Below are 10,364 nucleotides of genomic sequence, written 5' to 3'. Positions count from 1 at the left end.
AAGGGACCTCCTTTTATGTTGTTGTTGTTGTTCTGAGCTAGTTTTGTAAGTAGGGGAGAAGCTGTTTGGTTGCTGTTTACAACATATACGTGGGCTTGATTCCTGCTATGGAGTCTGTTGAGTGTTAGTGTGGTAGGGTAAGAGGTTTGGGGGTTTGGTTGGATCAAATGGATTTAATGGACGGGGAAATGAATGAACAGGTTAAATTTTTTTGGGAAACCTTGAATTACACCTGGATTAAATATATATTGTTATTATTATTATTATTATTATTATTATTATTATTATTATTAATATTTTTATAATTATAATTAAAATTAAAATAGTATATTTTGTTATTGCAGAATTAAATCTCAAGATTGGAGTAGCTGAGCTTTAATAATAAAATAAATAAAAAATATTTACAGTGACCGCAGGATGAAATTCCAGGCGTTAGTGAGTCACGATTCCATGATGATCGTCCGGTAAAAGCCATAAATATTACTTTAAATGGACTTGAGGGTAAACGCTCGCGGACATTGAAAGTGATATATCTGCAGCAGTTTGTATGCAGTTACAAAAAAAGTAAAGGACTCGTTTTGGTGTTGATATACAATAGCGTAAAGACCTGACCGTTTAAAGTCGCGGAATTACTCGGGTTTATTTGCATGTCTTTGGTTTAGTTCCCTAACACCAGTACAGTACTCAACTCTAATGTTACAGCAAGTACGCAAAGAGAAAGACCAATAAAAGTAACAAGAGAGGGAGGTAATCCTACTACAAGTACAAATTAATCGTGCTACTGCTAGCAATGAATGTGGTTGCGTCGGTGCAACGCCGAGAGTATAACCATTCACTTTTCCTGTCGCCCAACGTGACTAAATTATTCCTCTACCACTGGTGACTACCAACACTCATTACTTCTCGGTATAATCTACAACATCTGCATTATTTTTGCTGGTATACGGATAAAATTATTGGCTCTGCAGGTTTTCACCGCTTCTGTTGCAGTTGCAGTTCAAGTTTCAGCCTTTTGCTCCAAAAAATTTAGTTCTTGATAGAAGTAAATTTTCTTGTATTGTGAAAATTTTTCTCTTGCTCCAAAAAATAAAATATCTCGACAGAAGTAAATTTTTATTGATTAACATGTCAAATGGGAAGATCAAATAATATTGAATCATTTTTTTTTCAATATGTATATAATTGCACGTTAAAATAATATAAAATGGGTATCAAATATTCAAGAGAACTATTTTCTCAAGGTGAGAAAATTTTTTTCTCAGCTGAAGTAGATGAGGCTGCTTCCCTAAAGTATCTAAAAATCTTGAAAAAATTATTTCAAGTAAACTCAACAGATAAACAGTAAAATTTATCAAAAACTTCGTCATCAGGATAAATGCAATAAGATTTCTCCGAAATCTACTAATAATATCTGTATACAATATAATAGAAGTAAGTTGTCTGTTGGTAGATGTTAGAGTCCGGAACTGTCCGTTCAACTTAAACTGGTTTGCATGTGTCAAGCTTACCTTTAGGCCTTCAGGCTAGCTCTTTACCACTGCTTCCACTCGCTATTGCCATTCCTGCTTATGCTGTTATTGCCAATACAGCCGTGTGGATGATCAACGACGATGATCAACGGTCGAGGCCTTTCCCCAGTTACTTCTCCAGCACCATTATACTCTTTTTTCTCACACAGTAATCTGCAAATAAATATGTTTTTTAGTCATTTTGTTATCATTATAATTATTTTATTAATTTTATACTAATAAATGGAGATATTTATTTTTTTTCAGGTCTGTTTCAATGAGATAATTATTTCTGACGTTTTCGTGCTTTTTATAACTATTAAAAAAAATTTATAATGATAATTTAAAATTTTAAAACCGAATTTCTGCATAAAATAAAAATTAAAATAAGAAGAAATTACAAGATGAATTTATTGTAAAAATTTTTTTTCTTCTTAATTTTTTAATAATTAATAAATTTCTTCCGTAAGCTCGGCAAAATTTTAAAAATAATTAATCATAAAATTTAAGAAATTTTTGCACCTGTAATTAATTTTAAAGTATATTTTTTCAAAAATTAAAAATAAATATATCTTTTTCAAATTTTTAGCTTCCTATTAAAATAGAAAAAAAGTAGATAAAAATATATGTTATAAAATTTATGCGACGCGAATAAAAAGCCAATTTAACATACATTTTATGAACCTGTTGGACATTTAAGTGAATACATCCAGCCATTGCTTATTTGTACAATACCAAACAACAAAAATATTTATCCTGCGGTAACATCGAATAAACAATCTCCAAGATTTCAATATAGTTGTTATGAAACTTAAATATTAATAATAATAAATTAGAAAACACTCCTTAAGAGTGAATAATAAATTTTGAAATTAAAAGACCGAGTCTTGGTGTCGATACACTCGACAGTTTATCGCTGATGGTTAATAATGCTTAGTTACGTATTCTGAATAGTAACTCCTACTCTAAACTATAACTAGTCGTAGACGAACAGTAAACGAGTCTCGTTTCTATTAGGATGTTGTATATGTGATCTAAATGTAAGTAAACATATAATAAGTTATTACGCAAGTCAGACGCATTTTAAATACAGCTTCAGACTCATAATCGTTCACCTGTTGCGTTCGACTGAATTTCAATAAAAATATATCATATATAATTGTATGTGTAGACATTTATATATTTATAAATAAATGATACCAAGCCTTGACTCTCGTGCTTATTTACAAAAATTTTTTCAAAATATCAATTAATTAATACACACGTTTTTTATACAAGATAAAAATAATAATTGTAACGCGCGGAATCCCCCAACTGAAACTCTTCGAAAACAAATCGATTGGTATATAACAATCATTAGAAAAAAATTTATCGACACTTAATAGAGTTTAACTATTAAAATTCGAGTTACAGAATCTAAATAATTCGAGATATCGCGTATTCAAGAGTTTAGCGGAAGGGAATACAAATTTTTTTCGAGTTACTGAGGATTTTGATTTTACAAGGTTTAATTTACCGAGAATCCATTGTAATAATATTAATAATAATTTGTTAAGAACTCAGTTACAAAATAAAGAAATAATTAAAAAAAATTTTTTTTAAAGATTAATAAGCTTATTGTAAATATTATTATAATTATCAATTTTTATGACAGTAATAATCATAATAATGATAATAGTTTTTTTTTTAATTTTTTGAATTTTCTATCTTAATTTTTTTCTTGTGAAAAATTTTTTTAAGAAGAAATAATAATTTTTTTTTTTTTTTTATTGTATCGTTAATTTCAAAGTATAATTTATTTTCATTAAAAAAAAAAAAAAAAAAAAAAAAAAAAGTAAAACAATAATTATTGTTTTCATCATTATTTCCTGGCATACAGTAACCAGCAACCGGTCGTTACATATGTGCGCACGTAAATTTTGTTTTCACATTACATCGGTAATCGCATAGTAGACTTGCGTACTACACAGTATGTGTTCTAAATGTATGGATGGATGGATGGGTGTATACATCAATATGTATGTATATATATGTGTAGGGTCGCCGCGAGATCGCCAAGTCATCAATGAAAGCCGTGACGTAATAAAACGACTCACGTGATTCTGGTATAGTAGATTCATTGCTGACACGATCGACGATACATCTTGTCTGACTATACAGTCAAGTCCTGACAGACTGTGCATTTACGTTCTATATATACGCCACATATGCATATGTTACATATGTGTATGTGTATATTTTTTATTAAAGGAGATTGCGATCATAAAGTTTGAGTCATATACTAATTTGAATATACCTATTTCAATGGCATAAATTTACTTTATCTTTAGCAGGTGTATCTTTAACTGTTGATGTTTAATATTGATTTTATAATGGTTTTTCTCCACATATAGCTGCCAGAATAAACATTATGTCATGTATATATAGAATCTATGTACTTTGACACTTTAATTTCATGACAGTAAAGTGTGTTAAAATTAGTTTTGTTATATTTATATATAGATGAATTTTATATAATTGACATTGCCCTGATTTAAAAAATTTATTGGAAATAATTACACTGAATCAACAAACGTGTTATAATCTTTTAGATTTTTATAAGAATTAAATTATTATGCAGACATTAAAAAATTTTTAGTATTTTTTTTTTTTAATAATTTAATTAGAAATAATAAAATATTTTTAAAAAATTGCACGTGTAGTTTTTAAAATTTTCTACATGTGGAATTTTTTATTTAAATTTTTTCAAATAAAAATTGTCAAATGTCTAATTTTATTTTCATAAAAAATTCCACAAGTAAAAATTAAACAAAATTATTAATACAATTTCTTATAAATATTTTTTAGCACAACTGACTATTGATTCAAAAATAAGTTGTCAAAAAATTCTAAATTTTCTTTAATAATTTTTTTCTTCAACACCTTTTTGAAATCACATTCTTTAGCGCTAATTACTTAGTAATTACACAAATTTTTTTATGTTATACTTTAAAAAAAGTTTCTTTTTCTTCAATAATTAAATTTTGACAGCTAAAAAAATTCACCCGTAAAATATCCAATTTTTATAATTAACTACAGCGATTTTTTGATAATTTTCTCTCGCAATTGCTTCAATACAATAACAGTTATTGTATAACTTACTAATTAGCGCGCTTGACGTAATAACTGAATATGAACAATAATACTATGTAGATATTAATTGTCAAATTGCATAATTAACTGATTTTGACCGAACAAAATTGTCACAATCTCCCTGAGGCCTTTCATTGTAACAAAACAATAGTCACAAGAAGATTTTTTCGATTGTAGTCTGCGTAATGAATAGAATTACATTTTATATTGAGCATACTTGCGGCTAGGTAACCCCTTTGTTTAGCAGAATATTGCTGTCCGTAATTTTCTACAGCATGTCAAACGGGTAATATTCCGAGAATAAAGCCTCGCAAATTGTAGGAAAATCCGTCGCTCGTGGTGAAATATAAAGTTCGTTATCAAAACATATCCGTATATCTTGTTAGTAAATGTCTTTAGTTTATGTTTACACCTATGATTCATTAGTTATCTTTATTTTTTTCTAAATTATTTTATAACTTACCTCCTATCAGATTAATGTTCCTAGAAATAAATCGACTTTCTAAAATCTTTACTTTTCATTACTTTCAATTATAGATTATCATTTTATAATTAGTTATCATCAGATTGTTCTAAGAATTTATTATTTACAAGCTTTATCAATTCTAAAAATAAAAAAAATTTTTTACATAAATCTCGACATTTTTTTACTTACATTAAAAAAAAAATACTTGACTGGAGGGTAAATTTTTTTGGCTCAAGAAAATATTAAAGAAGATTGAAAATTTATCAAAAAATAACGTAATTTAATTAACATTTAACAGGACCAATAATTTTTAATTTTAAATTACGTTTTTTTTAGTCTTATTTAAGTATTATTTTTTGACGTAATATTTATTACAAGATTTTGTCACGATGGTGTTAATCTTAAAAAATAATATTTTTATCGATATCTTCATTTCTCTGTATAAATAATTTTTGTCAAGTATGTATTATGTAATTGTTTATAACTGTATTCTTACACAGGAAAAAATATTTACTTGAATCAAGTAAATTATTTTGAAGAATTTCATCTTCTTGATTTGAGTAAAAAAATTCTTAAACTAAAAAATTTTTATTGGTTTAAATAAATTTTACTTCATTCAAGAATTTTTCGTCTTGACCCATTGAAACTCTTCAAAATTATTTTCTTGGTTTAAGAATATTTCTCTTGATTCAAATTAAATTTTTTCGCTAAAATTGTGTCGCTAAAATTAATCAAGCATAAAAAATATACTCACGAAGAAATAATTAATAATTGCTGGTCCATTCATCACAAGATTGCAAAAACCATAATATATATATGATATAACATATCTTCATTCTTGAATTTGCCAAGGTACATCAAGTGTCGATAATCATCGACTCTTAAAAGGGATCCCAAAGATTTTTTTATTTTATTTTACGATGTTATATTATGTATATGCGTGTATATATGGTGTTTCCATTCAAGGGTTCTTGCTTTATTTCAACACACAGCGACAATCTTAATCGTGCTGTTAGTAATGGCGAATTACTTGATATTCTGTGAGCAACTTTTTCAATCGTTGTCCTTCCGTTCAAGTTAAGTATATATAAATATATACAGAGACAATGTAACAAACAATGATGCACAATAACCGCAGGAGCAGGTTGCTGAAGTGAAACATATATATATTGAGTAAAGGTCTCTGGAGAGTAGCCCTGGATCCTTAGAATGTGGACTTAAAAGGCGCGTCATCGAGTATAGTAGTAGTCCATCGATACAGGTATAATGTAACTATATATAACATATATGTTTGGTGGTTACCATCATGGATTGATACTCATTCGTTTATTCTGACACATATTGACAGGGAGTCTTTGATCTGTAGGTCCATCCAATCTATAGATCATTCTTGCTCTTTTAGACTTATATTTCTTCTTTATATTTTATTTATTCTTATTCTGATTAATTTCCCCTGATCTTGTTTTTATGGTCATACTCATACTGTATTAACCACCCAACTTGATTATTTTTTATAGGTGATGGTGAAGAGTCCTTTACCTGGTAGCGATTCTTATGAATCGATCCTAAAAACCAGGAATGACGAAAAATAACGACAGTGAAATTTAAAAATCCAATTATGGGGTTTTTTTGTTATATACAGAGTAGAGTGCGCGTCGCTCAAAAAAAATTATCATAAATCATTTAATGAGAAGAGGTTCCTCGTCCTCACGATGAAAGTTAATTATAACGGTCTAACTACAATCATCTGCTGCTGGTGGTTGTTTCTTTATTGCGTCAACGATTATTATCAGAGCGTGTCCAATCCTGAGTCACGGCTCTCATCCCAGGACTAAATAAAGCGCACACAGAAAGAAAAATTTCTTGACTTCTTGACTGGAGAACAAAATTCTTGGCTCAAGAGAATTTTCGGGTGCCTGAAGGAAGACCGAATTAAAAATTTTTCTTGAAATTCTATTCTTGGTGGAAATTCTTCTATCAAAAACTAAATTTTTTGGAGAAAGAGGCTGAATTTTCTCAAAACGAGAAGATTTTTTTTGGTTTAAATAAATTTTCTTGGATCAAGATACGTATTTCTTAAAGCAAAAAAATTAATTTTGTTGGAATGAGTAAAATGTCTTGTCAAAAAAAAATTTTTTTTCCCTCAAGAAAATAATCAGGAAGAAAAATATTTTCTTGAATTAAGTGAACCTTTTTTTCTGTGCGCTGCTAAAATTTTTAGTTTCATTACTGTAGGCAATTTATAAATACTTATTCTATTGTCGCAGAAAATTAAATGCTATATTCATTTTTTGAGTTCATCTGGGAAAATTCAATTATTCAGTCTATTTAATTTAATAATAACTTCTTTTTTTTTTTATCATCATCATCCGCAAAATTATTCTTCATTCAAATAAAAGTTTTTATTATTTGTTATTTTCTGTTCATGCATACTGATAATAACCCCCGCTTAGCTTTGTTTTATCTTTCCTCGGTTTTTTTTTATCCATTAGCGTTATACTCTGATGCCAAGACCGTCAAACGGTTGATATTATTCGCTACTGGGATTTAAAATAATTTCCACTCACACATATAAATAATTATTATATTTTTTATCTGATGTGACATGATCAAAGTCTTAAAATTTCTCAACACCACCACTAATTTAATATCTCATCATATTAATCGCGCTAAGAGATTACGCCTAGAGTTTATTGACATATTATCGCAGATAAACATCAAGGTGAAGATTAAATATTAAAAAAAATTATTTAAGTTATTCAATCATTTAATATTAGGCGATTAATTATATAGTAAAATTATATGATTATTTGTAAATGTAAATGTAAGTATATACATATATTTAATGTTATGAATGATGAAATTTATTATTAATACTATTACGTATGATTATTCGCAGAAAAACAGGATTATATATAGTGAGGATGCAACCGCAAAGCGGTAATTCACAATGATTCTCAAGTTCGCGGATTCCAAGTACTGGGAAAACGGTTCTCGTTGCCGCTGGTCAAAGAGGTCTGCTCGCGACAACATTGCAACCGAGATAGCTCTATACTTATACGCATTGCGTGTATGTACATGTGAGGTAAAACCATTACAAAGCGCCGCGAATCAAAAGAGAATAATGTAAGAATCCGCGTAGGAGTAACACACTGACATTAGCTAGCAAGGTTGTGTCGACATAATATATATATCAGCTCATTTAAATTAAATGAATGAATAAAACACAATGATACTTTGCGCGCTTTTCTTAGTTTTTTTTTACTCGAGATTAAAAAAGTCTTTTTTAGTTTTAAAGTATTTTAATATAAGATTCGGTAATTCAATTTTTAGCATGAATAGAAATTAAAAGTTAAAAAGTACAAATACTACACAGAAAAAAAGGTTCACTTGAGACAAGAAAATATTTTTCTTTTTAATTATTTTCTTGAGCGAAAATAAATTTTTTTTGTCACAAGAAATTTTACTTGTTCCAACAAAATTAATTTTCTTGCTGTAAGAAATACGTATCTTGATCCAAGAAAATTTATTTAAGTCAAGAAAATCTTCTAGTTTTGAGAAAATTCAGCCTTTTGCTCCAAAAAATTTAGTTCTTGATAAAAGTAATTTTCTTGTCTTGAGAAAATTATTTATTTGTTTTTCTGCAAACGAAATGGGAAGTGATAAGTAGATTTTACCTTGAAACAAATATTTACAGCGCGATGACAAATATAATAATCAGGAATGTATATGTTTATTATACACAATATATATCCACGCAAGTGAATGTTAAAATTTTTTCCCGTGAAAACTCGCGAGGAATTTAAAAGCATCGCTCTCTTGAATTTTATTTTTATGTATATGTATATGTAATAATAAATAGCGCATAATTTGGTGGATGGCACGAGTCCAAAAGTTTCCTCGTCAAATTTATATATTATGGACATGCATATGTATAATACATATACATTTAAGTATTTCCCCGTTAATCGTCGACTCTTCTACCATAATAACTTGGTATTTCTCATTATTCATTATTCATTATTCATCACTCTCAATATTATTATTTCAGAGCCAGTGTACTAGAGTAAATATAGATTAATACGCTGATCCTGTATCGATTTACCAAAAGTTTAAAACTGTGTCATCTATTAATTAACTCAATTATAAAGCGATTCATTGGAAGTGTTGAGTTAAAAAATAAATAAATCTTTTATTAATGTAAAGTTTAAAAATATGTGAAATTTAATTCTAGATTCTGAACTAACATCCGAGGTATGTACGCTGCACTATAATTTTATTCCTAAATAAAAGATAATCCAACATCAAATGAATATTTCAGCGTTAAGCATCAGAATAATTATTGCTCAATTGAGATGAGTAAATGTAACTATGACTGAATGATACGTACAAGAGTGACGTACATCCCAACTAAACATGAATCACGTATGACACTCGGATATACGTCTCAGTACCTCTGATTATTACATATCTAATCCATCAGCTCGTACTCCAGAGTGCTCATCAATTTCTTCCCATTTTTCAGATAAGAAGATTCAGAACTAAACAACCCGTAACATTTATTTCCATTTAATTATACAACATAATATATACCATCCGTTTATACTTAAAATTTTTTTTCTTGTCACTCTTCTCGCCATGTTTGATTATTTCTAAGAAATCAGCAAATAACAGCTCGAACCGGCAAATAAGAGCCAGCAGCAACAGCAGCAGGGAGGCGTCGTGCTGGATCTCAACCTCCTCGAGGCCAACGATCTTTATTTTATTTTTTAAAAACTCACTCTCTGCTTGCTCTGTTGCTCTCAAATAAAACTGATCGTCTCTATACCCAGTACCTACATTATCCTTCAACATCATCTTCTTCTTCTTCTTCTTCTCCTCCTTCATTTGGTTCTTTTTCTCGCTGGTTGCTGGTTCTTCACCCTTTTCTCGTCAGTCCCTTTACTTTATTCTTTTGTACTTTCCAAGCCACCGATTCCTCGAATTTATGTAACAAACTCTTCTTTCCCCATGGCTATTTACCATCGGCTCTCATTCCTCACCGTCCATGTGTTGCTCTGTCTACCTCATTTTTTTTCTCGTCATCCGACCTAACCACCTAACCCTTTTCCTTTCCCTCTTTTACTGTTCTCCAAAAAAATAAACGCAAACATGTACATATTTATACATTTACATGGAAGACAAACACACTCAGCATCAACGTACACGGAAAGAACAAGATGACACTGGATATCATCCCAGATTATACTGAGTATAAT

The sequence above is a fragment of the Cotesia typhae genome, unplaced genomic scaffold, assembly GCF_013202065.1.
Source record: "Cotesia typhae breed Kobodo isofemale line unplaced genomic scaffold, CoteBio_Ctyphae scaffold_13, whole genome shotgun sequence".
Classification (NCBI taxonomy): Eukaryota; Metazoa; Arthropoda; class Insecta; order Hymenoptera; family Braconidae; genus Cotesia; species Cotesia typhae.
Note: the sequence above shows the minus strand (reverse complement) of the source record.